This window comes from Periplaneta americana, chromosome 2 (genome assembly GCF_040183065.1).
Source record: "Periplaneta americana isolate PAMFEO1 chromosome 2, P.americana_PAMFEO1_priV1, whole genome shotgun sequence".
Lineage (NCBI taxonomy): Eukaryota > Metazoa > Arthropoda > Insecta > Blattodea > Blattidae > Periplaneta > Periplaneta americana.
In genome coordinates, this window is record NC_091118.1 from 203,838,622 (window position 1) to 203,863,770 (window position 25,149).

At 34.3% G+C, this 25,149-nt stretch overlaps 1 protein-coding gene across 2 annotated transcripts in view; it reads right to left on the bottom strand.

Annotated features, from left to right (window-relative positions):
* LOC138695070 (stearoyl-CoA desaturase 5-like) overlaps positions 1–22,729 on the bottom strand; it is a 69,433-nt gene extending 46,704 nt beyond the window's left edge. Inside the window, exons 1-2 of one of the 2 annotated variants that reach the window (XM_069819432.1) lie at positions 22,595–22,683; positions 13,099–13,133 (exon numbers count right to left, since the gene is read on the bottom strand). The gene's annotated coding sequence lies outside the window, so the exon portion shown is untranslated. Of the gene's footprint in view, positions 1–13,098; positions 13,134–22,594 lie in introns of both variants that reach the window. The other variant, XM_069819431.1, reaches the window with a different exon arrangement.
* Between the last annotated feature and the right edge of the window lie 2,420 nt (positions 22,730–25,149).

Below are 25,149 nucleotides of genomic sequence, written 5' to 3' on the forward strand. Positions count from 1 at the left end.
TATAAAGTATTGTACAGGGACATAATTTTATTTTTACTAACATTTTTAATATTAACTTGCCTATACTTCTGGATCAACGCCGTTTGCTACCCCCTTCCAAGACTGGAGTTCGATGATACTGGCGTAAAACAAAAACAAGTCACTTTTCTAGGTATTGGAGGGGAGAAAAGTAGTTCATCCATTTACGTAAACTGGGAAATATCGCGATTTTGAGTTCGATAATTTTCATTAGCTTTTTGTTTAATCAAAATACAGTACTGTATTAAGAATAAGTGTCTTTACTCACGAACTGAGTTATCCATGCGAACGTATTCATTATGCAGTGTATATTATACTGTCTACAGCACATTAGCGTACAATATAGAGAAAGAAGTTAAATTGAAAAATAGTCATAATGTGGATATTTAAACACATTTTTGAAAATGGTGGCCGTTCATTTCGATACAGGCTTCAGTTCTTTTGTGCATATTATCGCACTATAGACTATTGCATCTAATTCCAATTGCCAGTTTCGTCCGTCGTACTAATAACTCATGTTGAAATAATTCTGTACCTACTCTATAAAAGAGTACCTTACGTACTGTAAATTCAATCTTCACTCCTGCCCGACCCGAAAATATAAAATTACTCAGACATGCTATCTACTGTCCGTCCAAGTGGTTATGCCGCAGGATCGTGGAAAGGGGGGAAATCACGTGACAGTTAATTACTTAACGAGGCCCTTCCATTTAAGTTATTTTAAACAGTTTTATAATATTACGTAAACGTCCAATTTCTAACAGAAATTAATGTTTTCAGAAAAGAGCTAAGACAGCCCAGCTTTTACAGAGGTGCGAGCAGAAGAAGGTGGGGGAAATCGGGATGCGACGTAGACAAACGGACAGTACCTGTGCGAAAATATGATTCAGTATTGAAAGCTCTTTCGTCACTGAAAAACGCGAACATATTTCTGGAACCTACTATACTCACTAACTCAGTGCTGTTTACTACATGCGGCCTTGATTCTGTCTGGAGGACAGTTGGTACTTCATTAGTAGAAGGGGTGGGAGTGAAGTACATTAAAAAACTCAGGTACAATAAAAATTGAAATAAAAATAAAATGATGTCCCTGTAAAATAGAACTCTGGACCGTCAATAAATGCAACTTAGAAATTTTTTGCTAAATTTGAGTCGACAAATTATGCATTTGTGTCAAATTTTATGAGAAAATAGTGATTACATCTTTGTCACAACGCGTAGCTCGGAAGTTAAATAATTATGAGAAGGAATTAAATTAAATTATGTCAACAAATTGGTGTAAGTACCTGAAAACCTTATTAATTAAAATTCAGTGACACGTATTGTAGTTAAAATTTACCTTTAGTAGCCTACCTACTATTTTTAGTTTATTGAAGTTTTGCCCGTGTCAGGTTCCTGACTAACTGTTATGTTTTGTGCCGTTATTTTTATTCTACTTGTCAGTCATTTTTTTTCTGCCATTGTTGATAAGCTATACATTATACAGACATACTTGCATTTGTTTTTGCTTCTTCTACACATGCATGACATGCATTAAATTAAAATGAAATGGAAGCGATACAAACCAGTTTTCTTCTAGAACTGTTGAAAATACAAGGAAATGTCACTTCGAAATTTCTCTATTTAAATTACTTTTGCAACAAAATGAAGTGAAATGAAAAATTATGCACTTTTATCACGTTTGTTTACGCGTGATTTAATGCTTTGTCAGGGAGGTGTACGAGGAAGTACAGCAATAAATGCAGGCATTTAAAATTAATTTATGTTAATGCATCATAATGGAAATCTGAAAACATAAATTTAGGGACTATAACTAAAATGACGTCTATAAATTGATATTTTCTGTTTTATTAGAGTATTAATATTTGTGCTGGCTAGTACCAGGGTTTATTTAAGTGAATTCTTAATCTTTATTAAACAATTCCTGAATCGATTCTTTGAATCATAGCTTAAGGATGTAATTGAGTATTTACTGTATATAGGGTAAGGTTACCTATATCGCACCACATTAGCATTTATAATTTTTATTGAACAATACAGTTTTTATTTTCTGTATTCCTTTACAGAGATACCAGCGAATAGGGATTATAAAGAATGGACACTGAGCGAATTTTCCTGTGTTTTGTTTCTCTGTGCGCCAGCGGCTAGTTCCACTTTCAAGCGCTAGAGGTAGTGTAATCGAGCATACGCTAAGATAGTAATTAAGAATAGAATTAAGGCACAGGATCCAAACATCGCCTACCTTATTGCATAATCCAGTAACGCTTTGCTTCAAATAAATTCAAGTTAACAGCTTTTCCTTATTTCTCAGTGACAACCTAGTTGTAATAATAATATTTTATATTTCAGATATCATAAATTATATTATAAAATAATATAATACATTATAAAATTAAGTATCGAATTCATTTAATATTTGTATATACTGTAATATAGGTATATGGTTTTACTTCTCGTAAGAGTTTTGTTTTTCCATTTTCAGCGCTATCAAATCATTACATATTTTAATTGTTGTTGGGGTCAACGTCTGAACTCTCATTATAAAGGAACTCTAGAGTCTAGACATTACAGTTAATGACAGATTTATTATTTTATGGATCCAATTTATTTTATTTGAGTACATAATGTACCTAGATGTATTAATTGTGTGTGTTATATTTGCGCTGTGTGGACTGCTAGCTGGTGTGAGGTCAGCGCCAACTCTAGGGAGAAAGCAGAATCTGACGCTCTAGCTGGCTTGAAGGTCCTTGAAATCGGTCCGGCTACATCAAAGGTACTGACGCGAAGTGTCCATTCTTTATAATCCCTATTCGCTGGAGATACATTCCCAGAACATTTACCTTTCATGTAAAAAAATTATCCTTGAATTTGATTTAATATTTTTAATTAAATAACATTTTCGAAACAGATGTCAGTGGTGCCATTTAGGCAACTAGTTTCCTAAATAGCACCTGCGGTTTCTTAAATCGCACCTCTTTATCTGCAGGGAACAGGATGAAGGAAAGCTTTTAATATTGAACATATTGAAGAGTATTTGAATGAATAATGCAATAAATGCAAATTACAAGTTTATTTAAATTAATGAAAGAGAGTAATGCATCTTCAAATGAAATTGAAAAAAGTAGAGCGTAAATTACGTAACATTTAAACTTTCTGAATGCGTTTTTTATTGTTATACATTTGCCATGTGCTTCACCAGGCAGTCCAAACTGTAAACTGCGTCACCTTTTCTCCACAATTATCTCCACTGCTTCATGATATAGTTGTCTGAAATGATTTGAAGATATAGAAACATCTAAAGGCTGGGCCTATGAGTATTATGACGAGGAAGCTGAAACAGGAGCATACCATTTTCCCGAGATAATCTAGCTTCTAAATGTTTGGAATGGGTCGTATAGGTGGACATACAGAAGCAGCACTTTTTTCTATGGCAGGTTTCAGTGGCAAATAAAACGTTTGAGCTGTTCGACAAATTGTTCACTGTTGTAACCTGACTCAGAACAAACAAATAACGATCCTGGAGGAGCACCAGCTGATAATGTAGGATGCACTGTTTGACGTTTAAAAATTATCACAGGTGGCACAAAATACCTGGTGCGCTTGTACAACACACACTTGTTGTATTAACGCCCTTTTCACCATTTGATATTGCACCCACCTGATGCATTCCTAGTTCAGTTAAAGTTTTGGGGCCTTCTTTTGTACGGTTAGAATTGCTACAGTTGCTCATATCGCACCGGTGCGAATTAGGCACCTACAAAGTGGTGCGAATTAAGAAACTACGTCATAAGTTATTATTTCCTTCATTCTAGTCTATAATCACCACATGTTCGAAAATTGTACTAAGTTAAATGTTCTTTAATATTTCTTTTAACCAATAACATTTTAAGATTATGGATTCCTTTGCATACAAATCCATTATTTAGTTACAAAATGTTAGCTAAATATACATCCACCTGAGCGATTATATTAGATACACTATCACCACGCTGCTGACACAAAAAAGTGGCAGAAATCAAGTGACATGGTGGAGGTTCATATGGTAGATTATAACAATATCACTAGATGCCACAATGCTGTAGTAATTTGTTTTAAACTAGCGGTGGTGCGATTTAGCAAGCGGTGCGATTTACGCTACACTATCCTAAGTATTATGTAAACATTTATACGATTTTGAAAAAAGTTTTGAATAAATTCTGATACAAAATATAGTTCCTGCTAGAGTAAATATAGAGTGATTCAGTAAAAATGTGTACAACTTAACAATCGCAACCTATCAGGTCTATAATAAATGTACAGTAGTGGCAAAAAAAAAAAAACCGGACCGACCCTTGTAGCTGATTTCAGAGCCTTGTTCACTCCAGAGCACGATAGACTGGTAACTAAGACTTTCGTGGTTCGAATCCTGCCTGGGAAGGAAACTGTTTTTTGTTCCTTATTCAAATTTATTCCCAATTCGTTTCGATTGCAGAGATATTTTACTACTTAATTAACTTATTATTCCCAGAACATGAATTTTACCAGCTACCTTGTGAATCTAATAGTGTATCTACTGGGTGTTCAGTTCAAAGTGTGTCATGGCTCGCTTAATGCCGTCATGTGGCTAGCCGATGAGCCTAGAGAATTCAATCTTCCTACACTTCCGCAGAGGTGTATTACTTATGTGCAAGAGAAGTTGCCTAGTAAGTACGGCGTTCATTCAGAAGAGTACTTGCCGATACGTACAGTAACGCCGGTAGTGGCAGGAATGTGAACTGTTTCGAAACATGTACTGAGGTGAGTTTTTTCTTACTGTCGGGATATATGGAGAGGGTTAAGACGATTACTTACGTATTTGTTGACATTAACTTCGACTGTCAACATGGACACGGAGCATCTGATTTGTATTGTGGAATGTTGCCGTACGGAACCAATGTACGACTTGCCCGCGCAAAACACAGTTCGAAAGAGGTTATGGTAGCACACAGACCGTACAGACCGCCATCTGTTGCTACGACGTTCAAGTTATACCGCACACGTTCTCAAGTTCAGATTGAACGCCTTTATTGATAGGCAACTTCTCTGACACAAAAGCTGAAACTCGCTTCAAATCGCTGACTCATCAACAGTGACGTCATGACACACTTTAAAATGAACACCCAGTAGTATGTGGCACATAATATTAAACCCATAATTATTTTAAAGAAAATTTGTCATTTCTATTGCAATAACAGCTAGGAGTTCGTATCGTAATTCCGATGTTGAGTGAACTTGCACTGTAACGCAACCGATTGCATAGTAACACGGCAGCACGAGACGTCAACAAACCAGCAGAACAAACAAGTATTGACAGCTGATTAATTAACTTGTCTTTCAACCAACATTTAACGAAGATTAATGCGGGAAAAAATAAACGTGTTACACACTCTCGTTTGCAAAATTATTTAATAACAGATGAGTTTATTTTATTTATTTATTTATTTATTTATTTTTTTGGAATCAAACATAATATTAACGTTCATTAATTCATTCATAGCGTTCTGTCCAACGGCAGTCTTTCACTGCAAACCCAGCATTCTCCAGTCTTTCCTATTTTCTGCCTTTCTCTTTGTCTCCTCATATGATCCATATATCTTAATGTCGTCTATCGCCTGCTATCTTCTTCTGCCACAAACTCTTCTCCCGTTCACTGTTCCTTCCAGTGCATCCTTCAGTAGGCAGTTTCATTTCAATCACTGACCCAGCCAATTCCTTTTCCTCTTCCAGATCAGTTTCAGCATTATTATTTCTTCATTCACTCCACCCAACACACCTTCGTTTGTTACTCTGTCTGTCCATTTTACACGCTCCATTCTTCTCCATATCCACATTCAAATGCTTCTAGTCGCTTCTCTTCACTTCGTCCTTCTACCCCGAACTCTTCTCCCGTTCACCATTCCTTCTACTGCATCCTTCAGTAAGCAGTTTCTTCTCAACCAGTGACCCAGTCAATTCCTTTTCCTCTTTCTGATCAGTTTCAGCATCATTATTTCTTCATTCACTCTTTCCAATACAGTTTCGTTCCTTACTCTGTCTGTTCATTTTACACGCTCCATTCTTCTCCATATCCACATTTCAAAAGCTTCCAGTCGCTTCTCTTCGCTTCGTCGTAATGTCCATGTTTCTGCCTCATAATACTACACTCCACACAAAGCACTTCACTAGTCTCTTCCTTAGTTCTTTTTCCAGAGGTCCGCAGGAGATGCTTCTTTTTCTATTAAAACCTTCCTTTGCCATTGCTATTCTCCTTCGGACTGTTTGGCAGCAGCTGATTATGATTAAGTAAATAGTACAGAATAGCTCCTTTTGTTCAGAATCTGTACTATGAATATAAATTAACAATATTCTTCAAACTATTCACGACTGTATACAGCTCCACAGAATGATACTATGCGTTGTTTATGTGAACTGCGTATCGTCTGTAGCGAGTGGGAGCTGGGCGAGGCGCGGATGACATCTATACTCCACGCTGTATTCAACTGAAATCTATTATTTTGGTATGAACTTCCTACCTATGCTTATCACCAGGGAAAGGGATTTGGAGTATTATAAAGAATGGTGAAACTTAGTATAGATATTCGTAGCTCAGTGACTGTCAAGCGAGCTGCGTCACAGAGCATGGACGAGTACAGTACACTTCATACAAACTTACACGCAACGTGCTGTGAACGTATTTCAGAATAAACATATGGAATAGTTTAATGACATATAGTGGCCTACATACATAATCTGCATTTCATTTTGAACTACATCTTTTTTTCTTGGCAACGCACAAGACACCAGTAAACAACATTACAAATATACATAATTATTAACTGGCGTTAATGACTCGCGTGTCAGTGGAAATATTGATGGCTGATAGACAGTTGTCTTCTGTATTGAACTCGCCTCTGAATATGTATGTTTTTTCTGTCAGGAACGTGTTAAATTAAAACCTTTATTTACAATATCATGAAATATGACAATATGTATACTACGTATACTACAGTATTTACAATATATGCAATATACTACAATATTTAAAATATAGTCTAATAGAGTATCATTAAATGTTGAACAAAATGTAGAACCAAACGAAATAGCATTTTCAATTAATGCTATATTTTGTTGATGAAACAATTATTCCTGCTGTGCCTTGTTATAATAAATTGTAAACATCATTTTCAAATTTTCAAAACACAACTTTTCTCTGTTGCAAGGAAGGAAATTTTTTAACATGGAAAAACTCCGCTCTACATTTGCAGAGACAATTGGAGAGTACTTGAAACAAAATACGTCAATTAAATTCACACGTTGAATGACGTCATTGGGACACGTGTTTGTTAGTGCATCCGCAATCTGACTGAGAATACTGTACCTATCATTTTTAATCAAAACTCTGTTCATTTTTTCACCAACACGTTTTCCTACTTCACCTTCTACTGCACTCAGTTTATTTACAATAGTCCTCATAATATTTATTTGCTCAACTAGTTCTACCCCTGACTTTTCTAACCAAATAATGGCATCCGGTAAATATAAAAAATTTGACTTAATATCCATGACTTCTTTTTTGATTATTCTATCATTTAGCTTTCCTGTCATATTTGTATCGCAGCTGCGTCATAAGTCTGGACCACTTTCTTCACAGATTGGAGGTGATGTGCGTAATAATAATTATTGCAAGCTTCTAACCATGACCTCCATCTCTTAAGAACTGGACATGGAGGAAGCGATAATTTAGGGAATTGTTTCCTGAATTTTGATACTCGATCTGAGCTTTTACAAATACAGTCTTTCAATTTTGTATCGCTAGTTGGTTTCATTTTCGGTATTGTACCCGCACTTCACTACTCTGAACTGCAAACCTGCATGTTGAAGTTCTTATGCGACAACTGTCCCGTTCACCTGTTGCTGACGTGCAGAGATCTGCGAGTATGTCATGGAGGGGAGGACTTGGTATAAAGGGTTGTAAACAAATGGCTGTGTAGATCCCAATACTGCTCCAAATTCCGTTCCCTACTTATCACTTAACAAGCACAAATCCTCGACGACGATAATGATAAGAAACGATCACTTAAAACGGAATGTTAATAACGGTTTCTTTTAAATTTCCTAACAAATTAAATTGCTTATGAATAATGTTGAAAATTAACAACAATAATAATAATAATAATAATAATAATAATAATATTAAACATTTGTCAAGTGATATTAGTAAAAAATAGAGTCGAATTCACTGTTAATTCTTTTTTAACAAACCAGTAATAACTACAAGGTTATTTTGTTTTGTTTTTAGACTTTAATGTACTTAACATAAGACCAATTTATTATATTGTACAGGGACATCATTTTATTTTTACTTCAATTTTTATTGTACCTGAGTTTTTGAATGTACTTCACTCCCACCCCTTCTACTAATGAAGTTCCAACTCCACACAAAGCCAAGACCGCAGATATACCTGGTAAGGTTTATCTTGTCTCAGTAACAATAAAACCAAGTCCCTTCAAATGAAGGTGGAGATTATAGGAGGGTTGTAAATTTTCAGTATTCCTTTCAAAACCTTGTTATTGTGCAGGCTACCGGAACTCAATTTCTTGAAAGACAAGCTCAGTGACGGAAATACACAGTACAAAGAGAGATATTTTGTAATTTTATTTTGTGCTACAGAATGTATCAACTGGTCCCTTCCGCCACTGGGTGGATGGACGGCATAGCTCTATTCCCCCATCGCCATAACAATACAGACGAAGTAAGACATATCTCCTTTCTCTCTCTTTTCACAGTGAGACAAGATACATCACACAGACTCTAGTACGCAGTACTGAGTTACTGAGTATAGTACGTTCCAGAAATATGTTCGCGTTTTCCAGTGACGAAAGAGCTTTCAATATTGAATCATATTTTCGCACAGGTACTGTCCGTTTGCCTAGGTCGCATCCCGATTTCCCCCACCTGCTTCTGCTCGCCCCTCTGTAAAAGCTGGGCTGTCTTAGCTCTTTTCTGAAAACATTAATTTATCTTAGGAATTGGGCGTTTACGTAATATTATACAGCTGTTTAATTTAACTTAAATAAAAGGGCCTCGTTAAGTAATTAACTGTCACGTGATTTCATCCCTTTCTACAATCATGCGGCATAACCACTTGGACGGACAGTAGATAGCATGTCGGAGTAATTTTATCTGTGCGGGTCGGGCAGAAGTGAAGATTGAATTTACAGTACGTAAGGTACTCTTTTATAGAGTAGGTACAGAATTATTTCAACATGAGTTACTAGTACGAAGGAAGAAACTGGCAATTGGAATTAGATGCAATAGTCTATAGTGCGATAATATGCACAAAAGAACTGAAGCCTGTATCGAAATGAACGGCCACCATTTTCAAAATTGTGTTTAAATATTCATATTATGATTATTTTTCAATTTAACTTCTTTCTCTATATTGTACGCTAATGTGCTGTAGACAGTATAATATACACCGCATAATAAATACGTTCGTGAGTAAAAACACTTATTCTTAATAGAGTACTGTACTTTGATTAAAGAAAAACCTAATGACAATTAGCAAACTCAAAATCGCGATATTTCTTAGTTTACGTTAATGGATGAACTACTTTTCTTTCTTCCTATACCTAGTAGAGTGATTTGTGTTTTACGCCAGTATCATCGAACTCCAGTCTTGGAGGGGGGAGCAAGCGGTGTTTCCGGTTCTCTAAAGGTATAGACAGGTTAATATTAAAAATGTTAGTAAAAATAAAATGATGTTCCTATATTAATAAAATTCATACATAAAAATCGAAATAATTTTGAATTGTATTCCCATAATTATTAAACAAAAGGTTTGAATACTTTAAGCTTGTTTGAACCAAAATGCAACACTGTTACAGTATTTAATCATAGTAGTAATTTAGGCCCAAAAATATATAACAAATTTATATTTAAATACCCTAATCTTGTCAATTTTAATAGTTCTAGTATTAAATTTAAAAAGTAATGTATGGATTTTATGAAAATTGAAAAATTGTGAATTTAAATTTATATATAATTGCATAGTAGACATAAGACAAATTGTATTGTATACTTATTAATTTCAATTCAGGAATCCGCCCCTGAGCACGAGTTCTACTCTTTCAGGGGCGAGCTAAAGTTTTTCTGTATATATTATATTTTATGTTACAATTATTAGCTAAATAAATAAATAAATAAATAAATACATAAATAAATAAATAAATAAATAAATAAGTAAATAAATAAATCTATACTAATAATAAATCTGTAGCCGAAATTTTTCTGGTAATTTTCGATTTTCCAAAAATAAATGGTGGTAACATGTATAATTAATCATCTTGGAAACGAAAATCGCTTTTTTGAAATTTTTGTTGGTATGTATGTCTGTCTGTCTGGATGTTTGTTACCTTTTCACGCGATAATGGCTGAACGGATTTCGATGAAAATTGGAATAAAAATTAAGTTCGTTGTAACTTAGATTTTAGGCTATATGACATTCAAAATACGTTATTTAAAAGGGGGGTTATAAGGGAGTCTGAATTAAATAAATCGAAATATCTCCCTTATTATTGATTTTTGTGAAATGTGTTACATAACAAACGTTTCTTTACAAATGATTTCCGACAAGCTTTATTCTTTGCAAAATTTTTATAGGACTGATATTTAATGAGATAAATGAGTTTTACAATAACAATGCGTTTTATTTTTGCCACCTAATGGGCTGTAATGAAACGAAAACAAATGACTTCGTCTATAAGGGGCCTAGGACAACAACAAACGAAAGCTATTCATTTAACATGTTTCTGTGTTTGTATGAAGTGATCTCAGAAGCTAATTAACCGATAATAATAAAATAATGTTAATGTAGGCCTACCACATTCATTTTCATCTCAGAGAATTAAAGAACAACGAGAGTGTATTGATTTAGTGTGCAGTAATAGTACGTTAGCTTAGCATTCCATTATTTTAACTATGTTGAATTGAATTGTGTTAAAATAGATAAAATGAATAAACTGTACAATAAATGCATAAATTCAATTCTACTCCATCATTTAAAGTTCAAGCATAGGCTCATCATTTAATTGGAAATTTTCTTCCAGCTGAGAGTAAGAGTCTTCAATTCTTACAAGTATAATTCATTTCAGATAATTTTTTTACTTTATTTAGTAGTTATTTTATGATGCTTTATCAACATCTTAGGTTGTTTAGCGTCTGAATGAGATGAAGGTGATAATGCCGGTGAAATGAGTCCGAGGTCCAGCACCAATAGTCACCCAGCATTTGCTCATATTGGGTTGAGGGAAAACCCCGGAAAAAAATCTCAACCAGGTAACGTGCCTCGACCGGGATAGTATCAATCTTAAAAGTAGAGTTGACTGAACAACTCCAGGGTGCATTGCATGATAATAATAGTTAAATTCATAGTTTTAAATACAACTTTGAAAATGATTCAGGAGCAAACGACTTACAACATACAAAAAGCTACTATTCACTAAGTAATAACAAAACTGTGTTTAGATTTGCCAATATTTAATTTTAAGAAGTGCAGCGAAGCGCGCGGGTACGGCTAGTAAATCTATACTAATAATAAATCTGTAGCCGAAATTTTTCTGGTAATTTTCGATTTTCCAAAAATAATTGGTCCTACCATATATAATTAACCATCCTGAAACCGAAAATCGCTTTTTTGAAATTTTTGTTTGTATATCTGTCTGTCTGTCTGTCTGTATGTTTGTTACATTTTCACGCGATAATGGATGAACGGATTTCGATGAAAATTGGAATATAAATTAAGTTCGTCGTAACTTAGATTTTAGGCTATATGGCATTCAAAATACATTATTTAAAAGGAGGGTTATAAGAGGGCCTGAATTAAATAATTCGAAATATCTCGCTTATTATTGATTTTTGTGAAAAATGTTACATAACAAATGTTTCTTTAAAAATAATTTTCGATAAGTTTTATTCCTTGAAAATGTTTGATAGGACTGATATTTAATGAGATAAATGAGTTTTAAAATTAAAATAACTGCCATCTAAGGCCGTGCAATGAGTTAAAAAACAAATGACTTCGTCTATAAATGGCCTTGGACAGCAACAATCAAAAACTATGAAAGATAGCTTACAGAGAATGTTTCTGTGTTTGTATGAAGTAATATCGGAAGCTAAATTAACCGATTTGTATAATTAATTATTATTTCACCATTGGAAAGTGTAGTTTCTCTAGATAGACATAATGCTATAATGTTATTACAGTAACTTCTGATATAATATAATGTAATGCAATATAATATAATATAATATAATATAATATAATATAATATAATGTAATATAATATAATATAATATAATATAATATAATATTAGTATGTAATATTATATAATATAATTCAAGTTATTTGAAGGGTTCAGAACCATAGTGGGCCAAGCGCCATTTACTGAATTTACTGAATACGTTGAATACAAAGGTTAAAATTTAGTTATTACCATAATTCAATGGAAACCGATAACAAGTAAAATAAAATATACACATTAAATGTAAATGATGTCAGTCTTCATTAAGCTATGGTTGCATGTAATAAAAATTAAGAAACATGTTAAAGGAATTGTCATTGTACCAAATGAGTGTCTCTGGACCAAAATGATCGCATTTTAATTATTTGGATGCAATTTAAATTAAGTAACATATTAAACGATTTATCCTTCTATCAAACACGAATGTTCCCTGGTCAAATGTCCTATTTTAATTATGTAATTACTTTATATTTATTTCTAACGGGTGCAGCGGAGCGCACGGGTACGGCTAGTAAATAAATAAATAAATAAATTAGTTTAGCGTCTTTGGTATTGGTGATAGCGAGATCAGGCCGAGGATTCGCTAATAGATTACCTGACATTTAACTTACGGTTGAACACTTCGCAAGAAACCAATCAGGTAATGAGCCAAAGGAGGAATCGAACTCGCGCCCGAGTGCAACTGCAGATCGACAGGTAAGCTCCTTACCAGACTGAGTTACGATGATGGTTTTCAAATTGTTAATTCTGCATTATTATTTTCGGCTGCTATTACTTACTGTTGGATCGCAATAGTTGATAGATTTGAACTGAACTGAAAAAAAAAGAAAAAAGTGAATCATAGACAGCGTTACATCAGGTAAGTGGAGTTACCTACCTGAAATGCAAGAGGAAAGGCAGGGGGCATTGTAACTTGCGTCACTAATTATGTCCATCGTGGCTAACAAGAAAGACAGGTTATTATACGACGTCACATTCTTAGTCATAACATGGCCAACAATGAACAAGTTTATATCTAATTGCATGTTTGAAATGCGTTCAATACGTATAACAGTTCCTTTGCTTTTTTAGAACCTTGAACACGTACGTAGTTAGTTATATCACGATGGCCATGACTAGAACAAGATAACCATGTGACTCCATGGCAACAGCTGACATTCTCTATGGCTTTGAATTAACCACTTGGTTTATGTCCTATTTCATTTTTCAAAAAAATTAATTTTTTGTTTAACAAGAGGGAATCTCCCTTCAAATTATTTGGACAGGCGAAGACTCTATATTAATATAGGGGGAGGGGTGACGTTCCTGGCTTTATAAGTTGAAGGAACACAAAGTGCTTTGCCCCTCTCCCACCCTTCCTGAAGTCCGCGCTTATGTAAGTGGATATGAATGTTTCGCAAGTACGATAACATTGACAAGTTTTGCGCACGAAATATTCAATAGTAACGAACATAATTTATTATTATTATATAGGGAAAGTTGCCTAATTTCGTGATACTCCTAATTCCGTGATACGTTTTTTTCACTGAATGTCACGAGGTTGGGTATTTTGCTAGGAAGTTCACCGATGTCTCAAAAGTAGGTGAAAAACGCACCCATTCGAGAAAGATGTCTGGCGCTATGGTCGAACGACAAAGTTTTGACTGACATTCAATTAAAAAAAAAAGTATCACGGGATTAGGAATATTACGGAATTGGGCAACTTTACCCTACAGAGTGAACAGTAACTACTGTCTTTAATTTCAGGGGGTTATTCTTTGCGAACTGTTTTCAGAACATGGGAGGAGTGATAGTAGGAGGAAGAAGAATAAAGTGTGTAAGATTTGTTGATGATATGGCATTGTTAGCAGAAGAGATGATACTAAAAGATATGTTACTGGAGCTAAATGACAGCTGTGAGCAGTAGGGAATGAAGATAAATGCAAACAAGACGAAGACCATGGTCATAGGGTCATAGCAAGAAAAGTAAAAAAGGTAAACTTGCGAATTCTAAATGAGGCAGTATAGCAAGTAGACAGCTTCAAATACTTTGGGTGTACTATAACCAGTAACATGAGCTGCTGCCAGGAAGTCAAAAGGAGGATAGCAATGGCAAAGGAAGCTTTTAATAGAAAAAGGAGCATCTTCTGGGGACCTCTGGAAAAAGAACTAAGGAAGAGACTAGTGAAGTGCTTTGTCTGGAGAGACGCATTGTATGGGGCAGAAACATGGACATTACGACGAAGTGAAGAGAAGCGAACAGAAACTTTTGAAATGTGGATATGGAGAAGGGTGGAGCGTGTGAAATGGACAGAGTAAGAAACGAAGCTGTGTCGGAAAGAGTGGATGAAGAAACAATGATGCTGAAACTGATCAGGAAGAGGAAAACGAATTGACTGGGTTACTGTTTGAGAAGAAACTGCCTTCTGAAGGATACACTGGAAGGAATGGTGAACGGGAGAAGAGTTCGTGGCAGAAGAAGATATCAGATGATAGACGACATTAAGATATATGGATCATATGCGGAGACTAAGAGGAAGACAGAAAATAGGAAAGACTGGAGAATGCTGGGTTTGCAATGAAAGACCTTCCCTTAGGCAGAACACTAATTGAATGAATGTAGTTTATTATTGGTAGACTTCGAGACTTCGGACCCGATAGAGCAGTTCTGTGGGAAATCCGCATAACGGCGTACTGAGTGTAGTGGTAAAGCGTACAGTGGGTTGGGGTACTGTAGAAAGAAAGCCAACAAATACTCAAAGGAAAACGCTCTGGATTTGAAGGTTCTGATGAATAATTTGGTTTTCATACAAACCTATTTTCAAACTGTGTCTGAAACTATTACACGGTTAGAAAAGTCAGAGCAAGAGATGCCGGAAGCCCTCAAATTAGTTGAGGAAATGACACGGAGAATTAATGAGACAGCCAGTACACCGGGTACTGAACGTGTAAAACAGAAGTGGAAATCAATTTTATGTAAAAAATAACGGATATGGAACATTGTGTAATATAAACAGCAAATTAGTGGACATAGAGTCACCCGAGAATAAAGGACTGTCTCTTAGAGACTGCAATGATGTTAGGTTTTTTCGTTTTGCTCCTATCACGTCATGCGACGTAGAGCGCAGCTTTTCACAGTACAAACTGTGTTTGACAAATAACCGAAAAAGGTGTACGTTTGGGGCACTGAGAATGTATCTTGTAGTGCATTGCATTCGGTACTGTAACTGCACTTCCTAAAGACGACCAATAGGATAAATGAAGAAATTAAAATTGCTACATGTTTACTTCCGCCATTAACACTGTATATAATTAAACACAAATGCTTATAAAAGACAGGAGAATAAATGCTTTTCACATTCTTTTGACATTATCATTGTTTAATATATATTTACTTTCAGAATGTACATATGTGTGTGTTTCCCCATACTACCGTACTCTTGTCTGAATAACAACGTTGTCATCTTTCACTACCTGCATCGAATCAACAACCTATAGTACATGCACAGTAAACTTATTGTATCGGGTCCCAAGTCTAGAAGTTTAATTATTAGCGTAAGACATGGTAGTAGTAGTAGTAGTAGTAGTAGTAGTAGTAGTAGTAGTAGTAGTAGTAGTAGTAGTAGTAGTAGTAGTAGTAGTAGTAGTAGTAGTAGTAGTAGTAGTAGGTTTATTTTGCCTGGCAGAGTTAAGGCCATGAGGCCTTCTCTTCCACTCAACCAGGTTTCAATAATATACATGAGATACAAAATTTGATTACAAAACAACACAAAAGAAAATACCTTAGAAATTACATAAAATATAGTAGGAAATTACAATAGACAAGATCAGTTACATAATATAAAATTACAGATAGTCAAGATCAGTTACAAAATATATGAAATAAAGTAGAACATTACACATAATCAAAATCAGTTACATCATAACATAAGGGGAATACACACACACACACACACACACACACACACACACACACACACACACACACACACACACAATTTATAAGACCTAAAATGCCCGAGACAAATTGGACGATTAATTTACTTGAGATATATTATTCAGTTAATATACTAATTGGAGAATACATATGAGTGACAAGACATAAAATGTTGATTAGCAAAGTCCTACTAAATGGCATACAAACACAAATGATTAAGTAATATATGAAGATAAAAAAAAAGAAAAGAGAAGAAAAAAGAAGAAGAGAGAGGAGAAAAAAAATAACAACTTGGTCATTTAAGACTATTTAGAAACTTCCGCAAGAGTCTAGTTCTGTTCATTAAAGACATTTCTAAGTAGAGTGTACTTAAAAGATTTTAGACTCCGACTGCTCCTGATTTCCTGTGACAAGGAATTCCAGGAACGGGCTGTGTGTATTGTGAAGGAAGGACATAGATACGGCTCTAAATTTAAATGTTCTAATGTTTCATTTTCAAAAGAAAAAATATTTTACAAGTTTCATGGGCATTGAATCTAAGTGGTCTTGGCTGGGTAAGAGGTACTGTTTTGTTTCCCTAAAGTTTGCAGCACTTACTCCTAAAGAGAACAGCTGTTAATATATGTTTTTCAAGGAGCTATTGTTGAAGACGAGAGTATGCACTGTTAATTACAGAGCTCCAGGATCAAGGAACTTTCTACTCTGTACTACATGTTTTCTGCCATTTATTTTCAGTAGTTTGGGTTAATAATAATATTATTCTTACAGTTCAGGTGAATATTTTGACTTACAAATGTCAACAGTTGCTTTGAAACTGGAAAAATGAAGGACATTAACTCATCCGTAACATCCGTGATAAAATGTGTGTAACATCCATAACGTGAAAGAAACAGCTATGAAATATTTACCGGTTATGTTTCTGTGAACTGACTGAATACCATGAGATTTGCATAACTTTCACTTGGACACTATGAGAATGAATCTCTTTTTGCTTGAGGAAGAGACTTGAGTTTTATATTTTTGTTAATAACGTGTGAAGTGAGTTCACAAATCTTGTAACATCCGTGACGGAACCTTTTCTTTATTTTCTGCAATAATAATAAATTTTTCCAACGACTTTTTTTTCTGTAAATCTAAATTGATTGTAATATTAAAACTTGACAAAGTTATTTCATTCTCAATATATAGAGTTCGAAAATGGTAAAAATGTAACATCCATGACAACTGGAATGGCTGTCATTCATTTTCTGACACACTGACTCCCTCACTGTGTGACTGACTGACTGACTGACATGCACATTCCTTCATTCATTCATTCATTCATTCATTCATTCATTCATTCATTCATTCATTCATTCATTCATTCATTCATTCATTCGTTTATTAACTCACTCACTTATTGATTCATGTTTTCAACACAAAAATCATGGAGTTAGTAAGTATGCTTACTTACTACTTACTTACTGGCTTTTAAGGAACCCGGAGGTTCATTGCCGCACTCAGATAAGCCCGCCATTGGTCCCTATCCTGAGCAAGATTAATCCATTCTCTATCATCATATCCCACCTCCCTCAAATCCATTTTCATATTATCTTCCCATCTACGTCTCGGCCTCCCTAAAGGTCTTTTTCCCTTCGGCTTCCCAACTAACACTCTATATGCATTTCTGGATTCGCCCATACGTGCTACATGGCCTGCCCATCTCAAACGTCTGGATTTAATGTTCCTAATTATGTCAAGTGAAGAATACAATGCGTGCAGTTCTGTGTTGTGTAACTTTCTCCATCCCTCTTAGCCCCAAATATTTTCCTAAGCACCTTATTCTCAAACACCCTTAATCTCTGTTCCTCTCTCAAAGTGAGAGTCCAAGTTTCACAACCATAAAGAACAACCGGTAATATAACTGTTTTATAAATTCTAACTTTCAGATTTTTCGACAGCAGACTGGATGATAAAAGCTTCTCAACCGAATAATAACACGCATTTCCCATATTTATTCTGTGTTTAATTTCCTCCCGAGTATCATTTATATTTGTTACTGTTGCTCCCAGATATTTGAACTTCTCCACCTCTTCAAAAGGTAAAATTTCCAATTTTTATATTTCCATTTCGTACAATATTCTGGTCACGAGACATAATCATATACTTATGAAGTATGCTTACATGTGGAAAAGGAAAGTGTGTCCTAGCACAGATATTGATTGGTGATGGATCATGTTTGCCATTCCCGTTCTGGATGTAAGTTATACAGTTACAGAACATCGAGACCCATTAGACAATGGAATGAGTCGGACCGCATTGAAAATCATTTACACTTCTCTTTCAATGTTACCACTTGGCTTACATGATAGAAGTAAGCCACGTGTTACCATGGGTGACATCATCGTATTACAAGGAAATCGGACAATTTACTCAAATGTGGTTCCGCTTGAACATTTTACGTTAAAATTATGAGAAAATAGATACTGTAAAAGGCTCGATGTTCGAAGATGTTGGCGAAAGCAATCATATCAATAATAATAAAGTACTAAGTAGAAAACGAAATACTAGGATGTCTACAAAATAGTGGGACACCAGTTATAGATCAACTTATACTTCACTGGGATCTTCATGGTAGCTGTAGCTATCAAGGCTGCCGTTTTAACGCTAGGGACCGCTACGGTCCTGGGTTCGAATTTCGCATTTGCATGAACGTTTTTAGGCTCTTAATATGATGCACTGTATAGTTTTCTGTGGAGGCCTGGCGTCGCGCTAACCACACGCCACATCAGTTTCTTCGTGTGTGTCTGGCTGGAGAGTTAGGTCCCGAAGGATGTCGAGCCGTTATAATGATGATGATGATGACGATGATTGTGATGATAGTGAGCATTCTCATGGGGGCAGATAAAAAAATTGTTTTTTCTTCCACAATCTTTTTTTAGTAGGTTATTTTATGACTCTTTATCAACATCTTAGGTTATTTAGCGTCTGAATGAGGTGAAGGTGATAATGCCAGTGAAATGAGTCCGGGGTCCAGCACCTAAAGTTACCCAGCATTTGCTTATATTGGGTTGAGGGAAAACCCCAGAAAAATCCTCAACCCGGTAACTTGCCCCGACTGGGAATCGAACCCGAGTTACCTAGTTTCGCGGCCAGACGCGCTGACCGTTACTCCAAAGGTGTGGACTCTTCCACAGTGTTAATAATGTCAAAAGTTTCCCTGGGGCCGTTCACAAAAAGAAAACACAATTTCATGAATGGAACATATACAGCAGTTGTTGAGCTGTTTTTAAACATATTCCCCATCGGAATTGTGACATTTGTCATACCGTGGGATCAACTTTTGTATCCCTGTGTCGTAGAAGTCTGCCGCCTGGGAACAGAACCAGTAGGTATGTGACAGCTGGGACTGCCAATTTTTTTTAGGAGATTACGGCGGACTAGCGAATCGACAAAATTTCATATAAAATAGGCAAATTATTCTGTTCAGTTACTGAAAAATAACTTTATTCTACACTAGGCTAGGCTTAAATTAATAGTATTTTGAGACAGATTTTGTCTCGCGTAATAGTTGAAGTCAACTGCAGTTTGCAGCTCTGATTTGATTAGATGTGTCGTGCCCATGTTTCTAACATCTGTCCAATTATTGTTCATGAGATGAGCATTAATACTTGGTATTGTTAGAACGAAACTAGCTAGTTTTTTATTCTTTTTTATCTTTTGAAGAGGTGGAGAAGTTCAAATATCTTGGAGCAACAGTAAGAAATATAAATGACACTCGGGAGTAAATATGGAAAATGCGTGTTATTATTCGGTTGAGCAGCTTTTATCATCCAGTCTGCTGTCAAAAAATCTGAAAGTTAGAATTTATAAAACAGTTATATTACCGGTTGTTATTTATGGTTGTGAAACTTGGACTCTCACTTTGAGAGAGGAACATAGGTTAAGGGTGTTTGAGAATAAGGTACTTAGGAAAATATTTGGGGCTAAGAGGGATGGAGAAAGTTACAAAACACAGAACTGTACGCATTTTATTCTTCACCTGACATAATTAGGAACATTAAATCCAGACGTTTGAGATGGGCAGGACATGTAGCACGTATGGGCGAATCCAGAAATGCATATAGAGTGTTAGTTGGGAGGCCGGAGGGAAAAAGACCTTTAGGGGGGCCGAGACGTAGATGGGAAGATAATATGAAAATGGATTTGAGGCAGGTGGGATATGATGATAGAGAATGGATTAATCTTGCTCAGGATAGGGACCAATGCCGGACTTATGTGAGGGCGGCAATGAACCTCCGGGTTCCTTAAAAGCCAGTAAGTAAGTTTTCAAATTTATAACATTAACACTGTTTGATTTTAAACGGGTGAGCACTGGAACACATTTTTGGCAAGCATAACGTTCTATAAAGACTCATATTTTAATGCATCTCTTGAATAACAAAACTCATCATATAAACGATCATCATTCACGACAAAAAAAAAATTTAGAATAAAAATGTTTACATTATAAAAAAATAAGGGAAAAAATGCTCGAAGAGAAGAATAATACGGGAGCCGGGAGATTGTTAAAAATTATGGGAAAATACGGGAGATCTCGGGAAATGTGGGAGGGTTGGCAACCCTAGTGACAGCCGTATGCACCTGTCTGTTGATCCGATGTTATGACTCATGTCTCAATTCCAGTGGGGAATGAATATATTGAAAACTAGCTCAACAGTTGTTGTATCTGTCGTAATAATTCACCATCAAAATGGGACACACTCAAGGACGGAAGAACGCGAATTCGATTATGCGCACTGTTCAAAACATACAGAGGTGAGCCTGCCTGGAGAGAAATAAAAAATAGGTTGCAGCCGCCAAATTACTCTTCAAGGAACGACCACTGTTATAAATTGAGGGAAAGAAGACAGAGGACGGACACTGGAAAGTTTTCTTTTCTCAATGGTACTATCAGGGACTGGAATGCTTTACCTGCAGACTTACTAAAGGCTTTACCAATAACCAAAAATGTATTTAAAAATAGGCTTAAGGACTTAACTAATAGACGATAGTATATTATAAGCCTATACACTATTTAAAGGGTGTAATTGATATTTTGTTATTTGAAGTGTTTTATCAGTGAAGAAGTGTGTTGTGTCAGTGAAATGTGTTGTGTAAGTGAAGTGTGTTTGTGTCAGTGAAGTTTTATAGCTTATAGTGGCAGTGCAAAGTATTTCATCACTGAAATGTTTTTGAAGTGTTATTGAAATCAGGATAGTATCAGTGAAATGTGTCGTAGTCCCAGTGCAGTGAGTGAGTTGTCAGCAAAATGAGTGTAGTGCTGAAAGATACTTGTGCAAGTATGAACATATCATACTCTTGGGTTTTAGTTCGAACTTAGGGTAAGATACAAATTAGATTTACTTTAAATGTTAGGCCTATTTTAATTGATTATTATTATTATTATTAATTTATTATGAATTGTATTTTTTATTAATTGTCATTATTGAGTGTAATTAGTTACTATTGCTACCGGGTATATACTCATTTGCAGTGTGAATAAATATATAATAATAATAATAATAATAATAATAATAATAATAATAATAATAATGCTTTATTTTCGCTGGCATAGTTAAGGCCATAAGGCCTTCTCTTCCACTCAACCAATCTTAATCAATACAATACATATTTAAATTACGAATATTTACACTACACTTAAAAGGTTCTCCAGCAATATTCTTCAGTTAAGTTTTAACGACTAGTAGACTACATATTTATTTAAATTTAGATAAACCTATAAGATAAAGTAGTAACTTAATTTATGAACTAATTTAATTCAATCAATTATAATTAATTTGAGATTTGAGATAGCTAGTAAAAATGATGAAAATTAATTTAATATAAGCTTACTAGAACTATGTTACAGGGAGAAAAAAAAAATATATATATAAATCTAAAATATATTTCTATAATGAGAATATTAATGTAATTGCCATTAGAGGTTATGTAAATCTATTTAGAGAAATTAATGATAATAAAAAGAATGGACAGATGTTAGTTTCATTATATGTAATAAATATTGATCAGCAGTTAATTTGTTAAGTAAGAATTTATGTAATTTTGACCTACAATTTTGACATAGGCCTACAATAAATTTTTGAAATGAAATTGTGTTTCTTTTCTGTAAACGGTTCCAGGGTAACTTATTTTTTACGGATCTCGTAATTGCGCTCGAGTGGCCGAAAACTTGTACAAGCACTTGTTTTGACATTATTAACATAGTGGAAGAAAAAAAATAACTTTTGTATCTGTCCCCATGAGAATATTTGCTCGTCAGCTTATGAAACATTCCCCTTCACCGTGTACTTTTAAACACTTCAAGCGGCGATACTCACAATGTTCACTTCAGACTTTTCTACACACTTCCCCACAACTGCACACACTTTCGAAACTAATGACGTGGAGTGAGACTTGTCCAAGAAATGACTTTATGTAAAGCGTAGTGTGGAACAGTTAGCTGCTTAGGCCTGCTGGAAGCCCCAAGGACAGATAAATACCCCCACTTCACGTCACGAAACATGACAAACGAGTGCACGGAATAATGGCAAGAGGTAGTCGCTATGAATTATGTGTTAAAAGAGAAATCAATTAACAGGGAATGTCGTGATGTTCATCACAGGAAACCTTCACTTCTTACGTTTAAGGAGATACTATGGTGAAATAATGATGAAAAATTAAGACAATTCACATGATCATGAAATTAGAAATAGTGAACAAATTAATATTCCATATTCTAGATTACACAAGAGCAATACAAACTTTTTAATTATGGGGATGAAATTATATAATAAGCTTCCTAGTTAATATTATAAATTACCAATCAGTAGTTTCAAAACTAGATTTTACAATTGGTTATTAAATAATCCCTTTTATTCTGTTGCTGAGTTTTTCAACACAAATTTGTATGAAATTGTATTTTAATAAATAAGTTTTAATTGCAATTTAGTTAGATTTCTTCAATTTAAAAGTTTCAAATTATTTCATGTTTTGATTGTATTACTTAAATTTCACTGTTTCTGTTATTAGTGTTTTTAAAATGTATTTATATGTTTTTTTTTCAATGTATTCTGACGAAGCCTAAAACTCTATGTCTAATGGCCAAATAAATTGAATTGAATTGAATTGAATTGAATTGAATATGATTTTTATGATAGTAATTACGTATATTTGAGACTGATTTAAATCATCTAACCATATAACCAAAAGTGGTAAGACATATGGTGCGTGAATTGAGATAAATGTGTTTTTAATGCTGTTTTCTTCACTTTAAAATTTTAAGCAATTTATGGAATAAAAAAAAAGCTTCTTTTACAACAGTTTTTGTCAGATTGGTCTGAAATTTCTCACGTAGGTCAATTAAATGTACATAAATAAAATTTAATAATTAGCATTTGCATGAAATATTAATATTAAGTCCATTCGGGCATATTCATATTGCACTTACATTAAAATCTGCTCTGTTGATAAAGTGTCGTAAAATAACCTACTAAAATAAAAAAATTAAAATATGCTGTGATTGTAAATTCATGAAAGTTAATAATAATATTACAGTACAAGGTAGGGAAGTGCTATTTACAAAATCGAGGAACACTTTGAGAAATCGAGCAGAGAGGGGTTTTTAATTTCCGAGATTTTGTAATGCACTTTACAAACGTGTAGAGTACAGTATTTTCTTCACAATAGCATATTTTGAAATTAATATTTTTTATTTTGAAATTAATATTTTATATTACGCTATGAACAGTTGATAGATGTTACCAGTCTAGCCAACATACAAACTTCACCATCAACACTGTTACTTACTTACTTACTTCTCAAAAGGATATTCGGCAAAATTTTGTACGACGTCAACAAAAGTGATATTCCTTGAAAGTTACTACAGTTAGTCTTGTCCCCATTCTTAAAAACAGGTACGATTATGGACTCCTTCCATTGTTCTGGTGTTACAGTATTTAATCATAGTAGTAATTTAGGCCCAAGAATATACAGCAAATTTATATTTAAATATCCTAATCTTGTCAATTCTAATAGTTCTAGTATTAAATTTAAAAAGTTATGTATGGATTTTATAAAAATTGAAAAATTGTAAATTTAAATTTATATACTATAATTGCACAGTAGACATAAGACAAATTGTATTGTATAATTATTAATTTCAATTCTGGAATCCGCCCCTGAGCACGAGTTCTACTCTTTCAGGGGCGAGCTAAAGTTTTTCTGTATATATTATATTTTCTGTTACAATTATTAGCAAAATAATAAATAAATAATAAACTTCAATGTGAAGGAGGAAAAATGATTCAGGTACTTGTAATAATTCGTGTTCAATTAGAGTAATTTTTATTTTTTTTTTTTGTTAAGTCAAGTCTGAATTGTTGAATATACAGTACGTACGTTACACTATGAACAGTTTACTGATTTTAGCAGTCTGGCCAACATACAAACTTCACCATCAACTTCAATGTGAAGGAGTAAAAATGATTCAGGTACTTGTAATATTTCGTGTTCAATTGGAATAATTTTTATTTATTTTTGTTAAGTCAAGTCTGAATTGTTTAATATACGGTACCAATGTTACACTATGAAAAGCTGACTGATGTTAGCAGCCTGGCCAACGTATAAACTTCACCATCAACTACAATCTGAAGGACTAAAAATGATTAAGATACTTTTAATATTTCCTATTCAATTGGAATAATTTTTTGTATATTTTTGTTAAGTGAAGTTTTAATTGTTTAAATAAAGTTAATAAAGTTCAACACATTTCAAATGCAGTGATTTCGTTCGTATACCCATAGTATATATTAATTAAAACTGTCCTTTGTGTAAAACTTTTACATGCATTGTAGCATACATAGAAGGCAGTGGTTTTCATTACTATTATTTCAGC